Source organism: Corvus cornix, chromosome 1, assembly GCF_000738735.6.
Source record: "Corvus cornix cornix isolate S_Up_H32 chromosome 1, ASM73873v5, whole genome shotgun sequence".
NCBI lineage: Eukaryota > Metazoa > Chordata > Aves > Passeriformes > Corvidae > Corvus > Corvus cornix.
Window position 1 is genome coordinate 24,652,324 of NC_046332.1, and position 16,956 is coordinate 24,669,279.

General features: G+C 37.8%; 1 long non-coding RNA gene across 1 annotated transcript in view; it reads left to right on the forward strand.

Moving 5' to 3' along the window:
• Positions 1-16,956, forward strand: part of LOC109144161 — a 330,238-nt gene that overhangs the window by 53,842 nt on the left and 259,440 nt on the right. The window contains exon 2 of the long non-coding RNA XR_002044738.3: positions 4,898-4,957. This is a non-coding gene — a long non-coding RNA (uncharacterized LOC109144161). The remainder of the gene's footprint in view (positions 1-4,897; positions 4,958-16,956) is intronic.

Genomic DNA, 16,956 nt, shown 5'->3' on the forward strand with positions numbered 1-16,956 from the left:
GTGGATCAGTCTGGGCACCTCTGCTTTCAGTGGCAATGAACAGGCCAACAGCTTCCCAGGCTCCTCTTGAATCTGAGTGTCCGTCACTTGAGAAGAGAATGTGATGAGAAGCAAAATAATTCTGTGTTTTCCATCCAGTAATTTTTGCTTGTTGTTTTACATAGTCCAGACCAATGCATAGGTTGAAACAGAGAATGAGAAGAGGTTTGGATTTGGGTTTGGTTCCCCCCCGCCTCCCCTGCCCACTGCTAATCACATTCTCTTCCTACCTTAAGTAAAGCCACTGCCTAATATTTTTGAATGTTTGAACTGTTCCTTTGGTCTTGGCAGAATAAGATATCATTTGATATTTTCACTCACCTTTTCCAAAGGGGAGACAAAGCACAGGGCTGTGTGAAAAGTCAGTTGAAGGGATCGGCATTAAAAGACAAAAGCTGCTGAAATGTGAGAAGTGATCTTTGGACTGTATATTAAAAATCAAGGATTTAAAAAGACTGTTTATGTGAAAATTAATAGCCTGATTTTGTTGACAGTTGAAGTCTTCATCTGTTACCATGGCATGTTTTAATTCACTGTCTGCACTGGTATTTCCTTTTGAAGAAATACACAGGCTCGTTGCTAGTACCTCTGATATTAAAAATGCCATTTGCTTCTCATGTTCCAGGTGATGATTTCTGTTTAAATAAACTTATGTACATGAAGTTAAGCCATATGAACCTCGCAGACAGCATTACAGATGCTCCCTTTTTTCCATCACATGACTGTTGCCTTCAAAGATCATTTTGTCCCGAGCCTAGACAGTTAATCCAAGTCTTCCACAGAGATAAATATGGGCAGGCAGTATTTTTCAAATAGATTTTAGCAGTGCACAGGGAACTTAAATTGTTTCCTGAAAGACTTTTTCATGTGTGAAGAATGGAACTGTTAACACTGTTGTTTCTTTAAATTTTTTCTGTACATGTACAAAGCCTTCTTTCCCACAAATAAGCCAAATCGTGTCCAGTTCATTATCTTACACTTTCAGACCAGGTCAGTGGTCTGCTGTGGGCAGTTGTCTTCAGAAATTCTTCAGACAATGTCTTCGTCATGGAATTTAATGCTAGTCACTTGATTTATTCTGGTTTTTTCCCCCCAGACAGACAAGCTTGACTCTTGAGAAAAGTTAAAGAGATCTCAACTCTAGTTCTCAGTGGACCAAAATAGTATCACAAAAAACATTACAGTCAGTAAGAATTGCCCTGTGGTTGTAAGTCCAGTGAAAAGTTGAACCAGCCACAAAACTGACCACTGAACATGGTCCCTCAGTTCAAAGCTGCATGGTAGTGGTGAGCCTGTGTGAGACAATCTGTTCTCCTGCTAGAAATGCTGCCCTGGAGATGAGGGCATTTCAAGCTCTAAGTCTGCCAGATAAGACTTTTCCACAAACATTAAATTCTCACACGAATCTTATTTTTTTTTAAGAACATTGTTGGGATGCACTGTCCATTTTGCTGAGAATATACTTTGCCCAAGTTTCATGCCAGGTTGAATCTCAAAAGAGACCAAGAGATTAATGTGTACTTTCACAGTGAATCATGTCTGAGATCCTTTTGGCTCCTATATTTATAGCATTAATAAACTAAAATTAATAAGTGATTTCTTTCATTCACTTGCTGCTGGAGTTTAGTTTGTATGTATGATGATTATGTTTGGAAGGAATTGAACTGGAGTGATGCTAATATAATTTATCTTACTCTTTTAATTTTGTTCTTAAATGTAGAATCTTAAAAAGAGAAGAGTTACCATCCTATAATATTTCCCCCCCCACACCATAATCTTGAAGAAAATGTAAATAATATTGGCACATTCATTACATTTTCTTGAATGGAATGTATTTATCTTGGTTTCTCTAAATCTGATGCTAGGTCACTGAACAGTGTTTTTTGCATTAGTAGCAAATGTCAGAAGTCCATGCAGCCTATAAGGCATCAACATAAGGAAATGAACAAGTGTGTATAGTTCTTCTTGTTTGCATTTTCAGCAGTACAGGATGCTCTTGTTACTGTACAAGCAATTAGCATAGTGGAAGAGGCATTTTTCATTTAGGACTGTTTAAGTTATCCATTTCTATATTAATTAGTTTTGTGGTAGATCTCATTCTGGTTAGATATTTAAAAAGCAGAGTTAATAAATGTACCTCATTTACGTCATTGTGAAAAGCACATTCTTCTAGGAAATCCCCATAACCTACCTCAAGCCTCTCTGAGGACTGAGATAGACTTGCAGCTTTGAGCCCAGTAAGCCTCTAGTGAGCCTATGCTGTAAAGTATTCACCTTTGCTTAGTACATGGAGTTAACTTTCATGTAAAAGTGAAAAAACCGAAGTGGTTTCCTGAGTTGTGTGCAGAGTTTTTCACTCCACTGATGTCATACAAATGCATCAGATTTTGAGGGTGTTACTTCATGTGATACAATTTGAATCACCAATAAGCTGTTGGTCTAAGTTAAACCACTAAAGGTTTAAACATGGAGGTTGGATTTGAAAACAAAGTGTATGGCCTGGAAACAGCTGTCTTGGTCCAACAAATTACCATCTCAAGTATAAGGCTTGATTAATTTAAATCATGTCTAAAAATAGATTTAAAAACTGTAGCAGAAATGTTGCCACTAATTAAACTCAGGCATTCAAATGTTTAGAAAGGATCAATTAATGATTGCAAAAATAAAATAACTGTAGCAGTTATACAGACTCTTGTACAGCACTTTCTGGCAAAAATCACAGCTGACAAGAGGGCAGCTTGTCATCACGAGTAGTTGTACAAAATTTCAAATGCCAGTGGGCCAGAGAAGAGAAACTGAGGCTTTTGACTTGGATTTAATCGTTTGCAGAGCTTGAGAAGTCTAAACGCTGCTGGAGATCTGACTGATCAATGGGTTTTAAAATACAGAATTTTCTCTTGCACCTTGCAATCAGATTTTCCCATGCTCTTTCCATGCTTTTCAGCTCTCCCAGGCTCCCCAGTACCACCCTCTCTTACTGGGCTCATTCAGCAGAGCCATCTCTTGCTGCAGCACGTAGTGTGCCAGCAAGCAGAGTGGTTCAGGTGGTAGATACAGTAGACATTAGGCAAACAGTACAATTTTGTACCTAATAGTATCGCTTGAATCAAACATATCCTCGTGCAATCCATCCAGCAGCATTTAAAGGTCAAAATCTGATCCTCATTACTCAATATCTAGGCCTTCTGCTTTGCTTTATTCATTGTCTGTGCAGAACTGACAGACTGTTCCAGACCATCCTTGTGTAATGCTGGAAAGTGCTAACAGCTGCTGTCCAGCGAGCCTGTCTCTATTCAGGCAACTGCAGACCTTAGGAAAGATGAAGCATTTGTTGCACAGCCTTAGATCAAGCAAAATAAACCTTCCTCCCTGAAAACAGGGGAAGCTGCCATCCAGCAGACTGTGCTGACTGCACTCAGGACCAACGCACCCAAGGCTGGGGGATTGCCATAGGGAAATTTCTGCAGATGCTGCTGAGGCATTGTTTGTTTGTAATGACCAGAGGTAGAAATCACCCAGAAAACAAGAGGAAAATGACGAGATCTGAAAAGAAATTATGAGGATGTCTCAGAGAAAGAAACAGACTAGTAGCCAGGATCTGGTGGGAAGTCAAGGCTTGGAAACAAAACGCCAAACCTGAAAGTCTACTGGTGTTATATCTTCTTTATTTGAGAAGGCAACACTTTGTGTGCTTTCTTTCTAAATAAGTAAAGGTTCTCCAAAGATCAGTTTATTTCTGATAAGTAATCTGTTCTTGCCTGTAGTCCCAGTAGTTAAAATGTCTTCACGGCTAGCTGTGAAGAACCTCCACTAGCAAAATATATAGATTATTTTTATAATATATAAACCATTTAATGATTTAAAAATATTTTAGTAATTTATCTAAAATTGTATTTTTGGATAATTTTTTTTAATATATTGTTAATACCAGTAGTCTTAGTTAGTCCTGCCATACTCAAGCTGGCATTAGTTTTGGGCACAGGTTCTCAGGTGGAAAGTCAGCACTTGAGGGGAACAAGGGGATCTCACTGGTCCTGCGAGGATTGAGGAAGCCTGACTGGAATTGATTTGAGCACTGTAATCTAAGTCAACCTCGTATAACAGGAATTAGAAACTATGCCAATCTGGTCCCAAACCATATTCTGAACTGGTGAAGGAGCGTGCCCAACTCCTACTTCCAGTCTTCAAAATGCTTTGTCTTTCCTCGGCTGTATGACAGCCACTTCTGAACATTTTGGTAGTTACCAGCATATGATAGCAAGTCTGCTTTTAGTTCTTTTTTTTCTCAATGCAGCCTGTGGAGAGGTTTTCTGAACATTTTAGTCATTAAAGCCATTTTTATTTGAAAATGTGAAAATGTTATACACATTTTTCATTAAAAACAAAAAAATAAACTCCTCAGACTTTTGACCTGTCAGAGAACTTAGCTGTAACTTTTTCCTAATGCATTTGAATGACAAACATGGGTGGCAAAACTTTGGTTGTGACACGCATTTGCTTTTATCCCTAAGAGGAATGAAACTACACTTAATAGAAGAAAATGAGATTTACTTTTTTGAAGCATGGAGTCTTAGAAATGGCTCCCTAGTTATTTTGTGTCCAGCTGTATAACTTTCCTCTCTGAAGCATGTGCTTAACGTGACGCTTGAAATGCTAGTACATTTAGTTTGTTTGTCACCTGTGCACTACATGTGAATGTGTAGGACTTTGTTTTGTCTTCCTTCAGATAGCTGTATGTTTATACATGTACAGCATTCCACCCACTTCTCCCACTGAACACCAGCTATTTGACTGTTATGGAAACTCACGGGGTTTTTGTGTGCAAATCCCTAAACATATGCATTTCTTTTCTTTACAGCAGCATAAGAAAGAAGTGTTGAGAGCTGCTCTTAACCCTTTTGGAGGCCGAAGTCTAAAGGTAAAAGCAAACGCTCATGTTTGTGTTTCTGAAGGTTTTGATATCATAATTGTTTGGAAATGCTGTTTCCTTATCACATCTGAACTGAGATTTCCCACAGGAGAAAAGGAGGGATATGGTAAGAGGAATCAAAACATTATTAGACCTCTTTAAGAGCCACCAGCATATCTAGGCATAAATTACACAGGTAAGTTACAACTGGTAAACTGCAATTATCTATTTTACTTAATATGAAAACATTGGCGTTGAGAGTCAGTGGGACTTTCAGTAGAATTTAATATTGCTAAGGATTTAATGATTTTTGTCTCACTATAACTTGATAGTTTTTATGATAGATAAAGTTTTTTCAAATTACAGTAAAACAAATCCTGTAGCTCTTTTCTCCGGCAAGAGTCCCTCAATGGGAGTTTTGCCTGAGTGAGAACTGAATGAGGTCTAAATAATTAGCAATTAAAATATTCAGTTATTGTGCTACTGTATATAACAAAGCACTGGTGGTATTAAAAATTGCTAATCTCCTCCTTATTAAAATGTTAACTGCTAAACATAATACAGTTTTGCATTTTCTATCATTCAGTTTTGCAGTTCATTAGTAGAGGTGAAACGTTTGTGACAAATAGTCATTTGAACTTTTAAGGGATTGACTTTGTTTTCCTGGCATTTTAGTTAATATTTCCAACTGAGTTAATTTACAAGCAAAAGTTTTTGTGTAAGCCATGGATTTTAGGAAAAAAACTTGATCATGAGTAACTTCTCATACGCCATTCATGAGTATTTGCAGAAGGAAGCTGTTGGTAGGCTACTCCTCAGGAGGCAGGGCTGGGCAGTTTAGGTATCCCACTTTATATACATTTTGATCAGCAGCTTCTTCTAATGAACTTCAGTAATAGATTAAGGGTTGCCCATAGTATTTACCAGATAATTTTCAGTGAGACACTGGCGTGTGAAAGGTTCTGCAGCAGGCTAAGGAGGAAGTTGTGCACCCGAGGTCTGTTAATTAGCACATGAGCTCTTTATTACCGTGCTAGGTGATGTGAGAGCCAGGCTGTGCTCTCATCCTGCTTCACTGTGCAAAAGAACAAGTAAGATGCATCTCCTGTTTCCTTCCTCACATAGCAGCAGAGGAAGTGTGGAAAGGGAGAGTGATATTTGATGGTAGAGAGCAGAGTGGTAAGTGAAGGTGGTAACTGGTAGAGGAAGAAGATGAATTCATGAAAGAATTTGGTGACAGGTGAGTTTCCCAAGGGAAGGCGACACCCTCAATGCTATTTCTCCCATAGTCACTCCGTGTAGTAGATTTTGTTACTTGTTATGCCTAAAGGGTTTTTTTTTGATCTTTCTGCAGAGACATTTAGACCTAGGCGTTTAATTGTGCCATATAACTGTTGGCAGTTCAGGCCATGATTCTGCAAGGATTTACACATGTATTTCACTTACAGCATTATGAGTAATCCTGTTGAAATACATGAGATTAATTGCAGGGCATAAAGTTAGGCATGTATATTTGTCTTTGTAGTAAAAGAGGTGTAGTTTCCTTTATTTATTTACTTCCAGGGTGGGAAATTATTTTTAAAAATACATACATATGTGGGGTTTTCCGCTAATTTTGTAGCAATTAAAGAGAAGGTAGATGGTAGCAAAATAGGCTTTCTGCTTGTTCCCCAAAATCGCATTTTTGTCAGGTTCTCAGCTGTAAAGTATGGAAAAGAATAGGCTGCTATCATTTTCCTCTTTACATGCACAGTTAAACCTCCAGCTAGATGGAGATGATCATATAATTTATTATAGAGGAGTGAACAGGACAGAAATCAAACAGGAAGGCATGAGTACTTGTGTGGACTCTTGTTTATAATTTCATCAGATTGGTGCACACCTCACATATTTTATTTAGTGATAAGATATGCAAATTATTCTGGAGCCAGCAGCAATACTTTTCACCTGAATGTCAAAACTGGCAGAGATTTTTAAATCAAACCCCAGTAAAAATTTGTAATTTAAAGCAACTATTCCTAAGATACAGCTACCAACTACAGACAAGTAAATGCAGAATTGTTTCCTACTTTTCTTCATACTATTTTCCTTCCTCTCTAGTTTATCTCCATGGAGGAATAAGGCTGCAGGCTTACCTGTAAATACTGGGTGTAGCTATGGGCAGCAGTGCCCGTATGTGGAAGTTAGTGCAAAACACAGGAATGCAGTTAGGAAATGGGGAGACTTATGAAATGAGATGTACCAGAGGAGGTGTCCTCTGTTTCTCCAGTTGCCTACATCAGATCTTCCATTCTGTGTGGGAGTGGGTAGCGTAAACTCTTCATTTCAACTGCTTCTTCTGTCTTTGGTCTTCTTTAGTCTTCTTGCATTTATGTCCTTAAATCAGAATGTGGTAGTAGAAACCTGTGGATATAGTGGAACATTTGGATGATAGATTTGCCATGAGATCGAGAACTGAAATTCCTCAAAGCTGTAGATGTTTACCTGCTGGGGTTTTGGTTTTCAATGTGCATACAGTCATGAGAGAAAGGGTGTCGCTGAATATGCAGCTTGGGATTTAAATGTTAGATGTGTTTATTTTTGGAATCCTTGTTCAAGTCGGTGTGCACTGACTATGAAGTGATAATCCTGTGTATTTTCCCCACATTCAGTTCCTCCTCTTCTCTCAGTGGATGTGTGCACATAACTATGTCCAAACACTTCCATCTGAAGTTGTCCTAGGACTTTCCTGGCTTGTTTTCTTCTTGTTGTTTTTAGTGTGTGTAGCTAATTAACAAGAGAGCTATCTGGACTGAAAACATCCAACAAAGGGTAACAGCTGAAGTTCCTGATTTTCGGAAAGATATGACCTGGCCATAAAATGTAAGTCCCACAATACATTCTCATAGATCTGGGTCCCATATCTCTCAGTCCCATATTCCTGAAGTACTCTTTGTGAAAAAGCCAAAATACTCAAGGCTTACTGCTTGTGCCGATTTGGGCCACTGCAGCAGAACATTTTGTTTACAACAACTAATTCTAGGACCTACTTTGGTGTTGTGGATACTTAACTCCTACCCACTCAAACAGAAGCACTTCAAAATAATTAAAGTAAATGAATAATCCACACACAGAGCAAACCCTTTCAGAGGGAAAGTATTGAAAGCAAGAATTTGCTTTTTTTTGTTCGTTTTTGCTAAACCATTTATTTCAAGGTCTTCTTTAAAAAGAACCCAATGCTTTTGTTGAAAAATAAAAAAAATAAACCTTAATTTTTGATTTTCATTTCTGCCATGGCTGCTGAAGTTAAATCATTGAAAACTAGAAAAAAAGCAGATGGAATTTGTCTTTTCAAGCTCAAGTCCAGGCAGTAGTGTATTGCCTCTCTGCAAAATGCTTACTGAAGAAGCACTGGAAGAAATACAGTGGGTGTTGTGGTGTGTTCACTTTTAGCACACTGCTGTAAAAGACTTTGAAAGGTCTGAAAGTATTTGAGAGCACTTCCCTGATAGGCTGTAGGAATTCTCCTGGTTTAGTGTTTCACCTGAATGGATGCACTTTAACCATCTGTTGCAGTCCTGATGCCGTGGTTGCAGCTACCAATGCTGACACTTGGCCAGTTGCCACAAGAGTTGATCACTTGCTGCTGTATAGGGAATAATTGCCTAGATCTGATACCAATAACCTTATTAATCCTACCAAAACCTATGCATTCATATTTGATAAATATTGGTATTGGAATCTGTCATATTCTTTCAACATCAAGCTTCACGGGAAATCTCTGCTTCCATGCAGAAATCCTCCTTATTACAACTCCTGGAGGGGAAATTCAGCTTCTTTCTTATGTTGACACTACATTTGCTGGTTTTTTTTCAGTGCTGAATTTAATTCCAGGCATCCAGTAGCATTCCAGAGGGAGAGGTGACCAGCATTGCTGCCTGCACTGCTGTTCCTCTGCTTGTGATGAATAACAGCCCACTGAGCTGGTTAACCATTACACTGACTTTTTCCTGTTCCTTCATAGTTGATTTGTGCCCAGGGGACATGGGTTACCACAGCCTGGCTGCCAACCCAAAGTTCAGTATTGTGTGTGCATGTGTGTTTATGTTTACCTGCATGCATATCTGGCATGTTATCCAGCAGATATTCTAGTAAAACTAATGATGCCAGGCCACTGTGCCTGGCTTTTCTATATAAAAGGTAAAAGTTGGAAGGGTAATGTTTTACTCTCTCTCCTTTGCTGGTTTTTTTGGATAATGAATGTGAAAGGATTGGCCTCTTAAATCAACACACTGGCACAACAAGTTTCCTTGTTCAGTGCTTTAAGCATGGAGTTTCAGGATGCTAAAATTCTCTCTCTTAGAGCACGTTTGAGTCATGTGGCCTGTGATTCATGTTGATTTGCCAGGGGGTATGACCTGATTCCTCCTCTATGAAAAAGACAACGTCCCTCTTCACTGAAAAAGTGGGGGCAAGGAATTTATGTCACAGAAGTTTTTTGAGATTCAGAACAAGATCTTTAACCACCGTGGTTTTTGCTCAGATGTATGTCAGGGTGGAAGCCAAGAAGAAACACATTCATTCTCATTTTCAGTCATTCCCATTTTCTTCTTCATCTGAACTGCAGATCATCTGGTGGTATCTGGATGATGTGGCACAGGGGATACTTGCTACTTTTGCCACGTGGAACATCATTTGGTTTTAAATTCTTAGTTCTGTGCCAGTGACTCAGTTTACGTTCATTGGAAAGAATAAATAGCAATTTTGCTGTCCAGATATCACAAGTACTGATATTTAATATCTCTGGTGTTTGTTTTGGGAAAGTTAATTTTCTTCAGTGGATAGCTCAGGACAGTGACTTTCTGCTTCTCCTGGACAGATTTGTATTCTATTGTCTTTTTAAAACCCAAAAGAGACTTGGCTTCCCTTTTTTTTCCATAAAAGTAGAACTTGGGTGGACAAGGAATTAATTGTGAAAGAGAGGGCTAAATCCTCCATTTGGTAGTTCAAGATTTTAATTTCAAACATTATTGTGTCTTGCAAAGTTCAGGAGATACATCTCTCACTGAGTAGTACAGTGAAATTGTTTCCTCCTCTTCTTCCTTCCCTCTCTCCTTCTTTTCTTCCCTTTATTTCTCTTCTTTTCTCTTTCTCTATTTCTTTCTCTCTCCTTCTCCATGGTATTATCTCCCTCTTTCTCTCCCTGTCTCCTCTTTGTGTAGATGGACATCTGTTTTTCTGTTAGACCTGAATCAGACATTTTGCAGGGACATTGTGATGCTGCTGCTGAACCTGAACCTTCCCGTGTGCTTTTGCTGTTCATTCTGTAAACCTTCCAGTCAAAGCTGACCCTAAGTTATGCAATAGTTTGATGAGCAGAGTAGCATTCCTGCATAACTCTGTGTTCTCAGCAGTGTGGGTCACTAAAAGATCAACCCCTATTCCTCCTGTACCACAAATAAAATGAGAGACAACAAAATGAGAGACAGCAAGAAGTCAGCAGCAGTGGGAGCTGGACCACTTCTGTGGCAGCAGCACATTTTAGTGCCAAGAAGATGAGGTAGACCATTTTGACTCTGAAAAACAGCTTTGAGGCCATTTTAGTCATTCCATTTGGTTCTTTGGAATCAAACTTGTATCATTCTTAGTGATATTAATAGGACTTGGGGGATTATACAAGTCTCTATGCCTTCCAAAGACATATCTTTAGAATGGCAGAGAGAATTTATGAAAGTAGGCAGAGGCTCTTCTGACAGAAAAACAGCTGAAAACTTGTATTTTTTCTGGCAAGAAATCAATATTGAGAAAAAAATTAAGAAGGAAGAAACATTGCTACTTATTCACTCATAGAGTGTTTTAATTACATAAGTTTTTATAAATCTGAATTGTGGTCATTTGCTGCAGAACTTTGATCTGAACCTTTTTCCTTCCTCTGAATTAAAATATCCTTACAGTAATGTTTATAGGCAAATTTAAATGTTTGGGGTTTTTTTTATGAGATGGGACTGCCCCAAGATCTCAGTATCTGTGTCTAAGTGTTCTGTTCTAAGTTATGTTTTAACAGTTTGATTGGTATATGGCTAAAACACAATGTTCCGATCTCACCTGCTTGGCTGGGCTATAAATGTGAGATGCACTATTTCCATATAAACTTTAAGCCTCCTTGGGATTCCAGAGGCCACCAGACTGAATCACTCTCAGGTTATCTCCTCCACCAAGACTGGAGACTCTTATCATTACTTCAGAGGTCATCAAGAGAAAATGTCTTTCTCTTTGCCAAGACATTATACTGCAGCAGAGATTCAATTCATTTAGGGGTGACTGAACATCTCTAGATCTTGGAAAGAAATATTATTACCTAAGCAAACTCTTTATGTTTGAGAAACAGCTTTTCTTTGCAATTAGTTATTTTGCAATTAGTTTTAAAACTCTTCATCCTCCCACTATTCTTCATTATAATTGGTGACTTTGAGCAGAGAGATGTGTGGAGGCAACATTGCAATGTGAAAACCCTGGTTATCCAGACTGATCCAAATAAGCAAGCCCACCTTCCTCCCAGGCCCCTCAGAAAAGTATGGAACTTTTTCCCAAGCAGTTGTCTGGGGAGGAGAGCTGCACAGATTTTTGTAAAATGACCACATCCATCTATCTGTCAGGGAGATCTGCTTCCTGTAGTTTGGAGAGCTGCCTGTGGATTTTTGGGGGTTGCTCGTGTATGTACGCTGAGCATCAGTGGCCTGCAGGTGATCCTGTCATCTCTAACTCTAGAACTGTGCTTTGCTAAAATAGATTAATGTTCAATTACCCAAGCTTTATTCATGTCACTACTGAAATGCAGCAGCAGGTGAGAAGTAACTTCAATATGCCCTCTCCTGGTGTTGACCAATTGTGTTAAGTGCTATTTTCATTCTCCAGTTAGATTTTCCATAATCTAGCCTTGAAATCATGAGTTCTTTAAATTTTCCAGATCCTCGGAGACCTTCTGTAGTGTTTTAAGTCATTAAATTAATCTAGATGCTGGACTTTGTATTCAAGACGTGACATGACCTCTTCTGCTCTCTTCTTGGATACAAAAACCTCATCAATTTTCTGAAGAAAATATGTGTCCTTAAATAATTTCCATCTCATAGTGAAATCCATGTTTATCTGAATATTGATGTCCTAAACAGCAAAAGGAAGAATACATTGTCACTTGGAAAATAAGTATCTTTTCTTTCTTCTTATGTAGCTATTAACAGTTTTACATAGTAGTTAAATTTGTATTTACATTTTCAGATTACATTTTTTGGAACGTGGTGTCGAGAGGGAAAAAACATCTGTTAAAAAAATCACACTTCTCCTTTAAAAAACTTTTCTTTAACATCTGGTAATATAGGTGTTACGGTTAGTTTGGTTTGTAGGAAAAATACATGTAAGCCTTGAGCTTTAATTTTGAAACCTGTACAGTCAAAGCTATGTACAGATGATCTGGATATCACTTGCAGAATTACAGAGTTTAGCTGTTAAATAAAATCTTACTTTACTTACTTCTATTTTGACAGTCAAGTAATTGTAAAATGGGTGGTTTTTTAAAAAACAAAAAGCATGATTTAGCAGAAGTTTTTCCTGCTTTTTTGATCAATTTCCTAACCAGAGATATTTTTTCTTGAAGTCTTGCCAATGGCGAAAATAAGGAGGGAATGCATGGACTCATGCAGAGTGCTCACTAGGGCAAAAAAAAAAAAAGAAAAAAGAAAACCCCTAAGCTATGTCTGAAGAAATGTCACATTTCTCTGATATGAATGAAATGCAGGACTCGCTTCTTACTGCTTTGAAAAAATCAAATGAAGTAACCTCTCCATTTACAGAACAATTTCACTGTGTGTTCCACTTCCATTTCTTATTGGAAATCAAACAGCTTTGTTTTTCAGCACTTCTCTTGCAAACTTGGTCCCTTGTGCACACACACAAAAACCCCTAAATCCATGCGTCCTAGGGAATCAAAGATTTGGGAAGGTACATTTTTCATAGGTAGTTATAAATATGTATTAAAAAATTCCCATTGCATGAATTTCTTAAGGGGATAATACATGAAATCACAAAGGAAGATGTTATGGCAAAAAGTACTGAAATAAACTCAAACTTAGATCTTCTTATTAGGAAGACTCTGACTGAAGTAACAACATTGCACAGATGCTAAAAACAGAGCAGTTGAGGTAGAACTGGGTTTCAGTGTGAGGCTTTGCTTTTGACCTTTTGCTGGTATGGAGTTCTAGGACAACATTGGTGTCATCTTCAGTTGCCTCTAGAATCTTTTTAGTTGTGGAAGTTATCTGCTTGTGAAATATGACCAGAAGTATTCATTCGTTTGTACAACTTCGGGGTATTAATTCTTAATAGAGCTTTCAGTGAGCTAAAAGATCACAGTAGCTCCTACAGGAAATATTCATGTGGGTGTTCCCTGAAAACCAGGAACAAATATTTTATTTTATTTTATTTTATTTTATTTTATTTTATTTTATTTTATTTTATTTTTTAAGAGAAGGGCTTGGGGAATGTCTGTGGGTTTTTTTTCGGGTTTCTTCTTCTTTTCTCTAGTGTACTGCATACACTAAATTTGAGACAGTAGAACTTTTTCCTTACACAAAGTTGTCATTGTTTTAAGGCCATTCTGCTCCCTCTGAACCTGTGTTGAAACAGGTGCCTCACTTGCTTGGCTCTCCTGGAGAAGTTTTATGGATTAAAGCACCACATGTACCCTGCACAGTGGCACTATTAACAGTGTGGAATGAGGCTGGGAGAAAAACTCATATAGGAGCTACGCACCTAGGTGCAGTTAGTAAACAGAGATAGTTCCCCTCATTAAGCATAATTAAACCTAATATTGACTGTAAACTCTTACTTACCTTAAACTTCTCTGCAGACATTGTGGGAAGGGGATTAACTTAGCAGAGAGGTACACTAATTACTACCTTCTTCACATTAAAGTTACCATCAGCAAGGCCTATATTCATAAATAAAACATAGTAGGGGATGAGAGACTGAGAAATATGTAAATTCATTTGCAGAAAAAAAGACCAAATTAAAAAAAGAAAGTTGAGTGATGCTACTGGAAGCAAAATGGCACTCTAGCTAATTACCATGAAAAGTATGATAAATCATGGACGTGTATCCTTGACTTCTGACTGATAGAGCCTGCAGAGTGCAATCTCTCATGCGTAGCTGCCTCTGACTGATTTAAACCCATGCCACTATTGGCTTTGATGGGAAAGCACAAAAGTGTGTTATTTTATTTCCTTGGGTATTGTTGCTACCTCTTTCTCCTAGAAATGACTTGCAATTATTGTAAAAATACAGTCTGATTTCTTGTCTGCAGAAGAATTGTTGTTTGATGCAATTGACAAACAAAGGCTCCAAAGATGGTCTACTTATGGTTTAATAGCTGCATTTTCAAATGCAATTGATCTGGTATATTGAGACAATTATAGAAATATCATAAAATGTCAAGGGAGGGGTTGCTTTTGCTTTGTTATACTTATTTTCATGGGAGAGATCTTGAGTCCCACAGACAAGATTAAAAGTCAGAATCAGTTTAATTTATGAATTTCTGTTTGTTTTCCGTAGAATTTTAAGTGAGTCACGTTGCTGCTCTCTGCTTCAGCTTTTTGATCTGCTTCCTCCCAAATTTCATAGTTTTCTGCACTTAACAATTACTGCAAGGGACTGCACACACTTAGTTAGTATTATTCATGTGACAGGCTTGCAGGATGAGGCCATACTATGTGTTATCGTGTCAGTGCTGTTACTGCTTAATCCTGTAAATACTTTAAATTTGAATACATAACGATGATGTGATTATTATTTGTGGGGTATTTTCTGTTTTCCTTGTATATCTGTCCGGAGTACTTTTTTGGTTGAGCCATATCAGAATAAAAGTCCCTTCTGCTGAGCTAGCTCACACCAGAATAATCCGAGGACAGATTTATCCTGAGCTTCCTGAGCAGAGCATTGCCCAATCCATAGGCATAGGAGAAGCTTGAATACACTAGTATTTAATGTGCAATTTAATTGGCTTCTACTGAGTATTAGCATCTAACTTTTGGAGAAAAGGAATTTAAGCTTTGTAAAGCTCATAGGACTGCATTTTGCTGAAAGAAGGAGAGGGAAAAGTGAAGTTGTTAGTTGAACAGCTGCAGATAGGTTCTAACCAGTGAGTACCTTGTTTGTTTGTTAATTTGTTTCATTTCTCTTTTTGGCTTCTCTTTTTTTCTAGAGAGATTTACTGCTGTAATGTTGATATGATGTATGGGTAGGAATGTGTAGTTCCCAGGTATGGGTATTACGCTTCAAGAAACAACGCTTAGTAATTAACAGTGTTTTCCTGCTCTGGTAACCCTTGCTCTTTGCAGCTTTTTGTGTAGCCAGCTGCAGTGTTTATAGACATTATCTTCATATGCTTTTTGCAGTTTCACTGAGTTTTGACAGCATGGAATTTCAAGAAATACCTAAAAATTGTTTCAGAGCTGCAAATTACTTTCAAAATTTACATGGCTTAATTCTGCAGTGACATACATGTCATAGCAGATAGTTAGCAAAGCAAAGAGATGTCCTCTGAGCAACAGTCCAAAATTATTGCTACCTAGCAAAATCACAGGTTAAAATCAGAACTATTTACTGGAGTAAATACAAATTTAGAGGCTAGTTTGTTCCAGCATAAAAAATATTTGCATCATTTCTCTTGTTTGGGACTACACAACTGCAGCAGGGAGCTTTCATCTGCGGTTCAATTTGAGGAGCTATTTGTTCTGACTGCTTCTTCAGAGAAACTTAGAATGACTCTGTTATGGACTTGTTGCTTTTCTTCCTGGCTCCCTTCCACATCTTTTCAAAGGCAAGAAAAAAGGGTCAATTGTACAGAAAGCAGACAAGTAGACTTGAGATGGGGATATTATGAGGCTGCATGACCTTTATGTTTCTGTTTATGATCAAGGTGCCTGGCCAGACTTCTCCAGACTTACCAGCTAGATGTTATGAGGACTCTTAATCACATTGTGCTGTAACAGTGGACAGCCTAAATCCTGGGCAAGCATTCTAGCATTTGGCCTGCTAGTAACTCCTGCATGCTTTTTCTGATTAGAAATTGAAATTGGGTATATGAGCTTTATAGGGAAACACTGCAAACAAGTATTTTTGATAAACAAGAAATATTAGGAAAACTCCATTACATAAGCAATGAGAATATAAACTCCAATATGTTTTTTGGGAGGAAATAAATTATTCTACTTTGTATGTTAGTATTCTAAAACTAAACTGTGTTAATTCCCATCTTCTGCCCAGCCAGCTGGTGTCCACTGGACACTTAATGTCCAGTGGACACAATAGTAATTAATCTCTTTGGTCTCTGGTCAAACTCATTCCTTCCAGTTCTTCTAAGACTGCTCCTAAAATTCTAGCAAAAAAATTGTCTAAGTAATAATAAACTTGAATCCCAGTCATCTCTACAAAGCATAGGCCAAATCCTGTGAATTCATACTGAGGCAAAATTTACCCTGAAGTCAAAATTAAGAGCTTTCCCACTTGCAGGATTTCTGTCAGGCAGAAATTCCTGCTTAATTTCTTCCCCTGTGGTAAGGATGACAGAACACACTTATAGATTGTTATAAAATTTAGACACAGAAAATCCTTTTTTTTTTTTAATTAAGACTATATTTTTATGAGCATTCTTTTGTGAAGGCAGTGTCTCATTTAAGTGATAATATTTCTTAAGTAATAGTTAAATGAAGTATTTGAATATTGTCATTTTCATTCTCATCAATATCAGGACAGCAGGATCCCATGACTGACTTGAGACAAAATGACTGAACGTGGATATATTTCTGCCAAGTACAATATAAAAATAGGAGGCCAAGCTTTATAAGATGGATGATACTTTTCATATGAATTTAAGTCATATTCTTAATCAACTTGTTTAAATTTATTTGAGTTGGGCAGAGTGTGTCTGTTTAAAATACTCTTCCATTTTCTACTGAGTGTGTAATAGGTTTCAAACC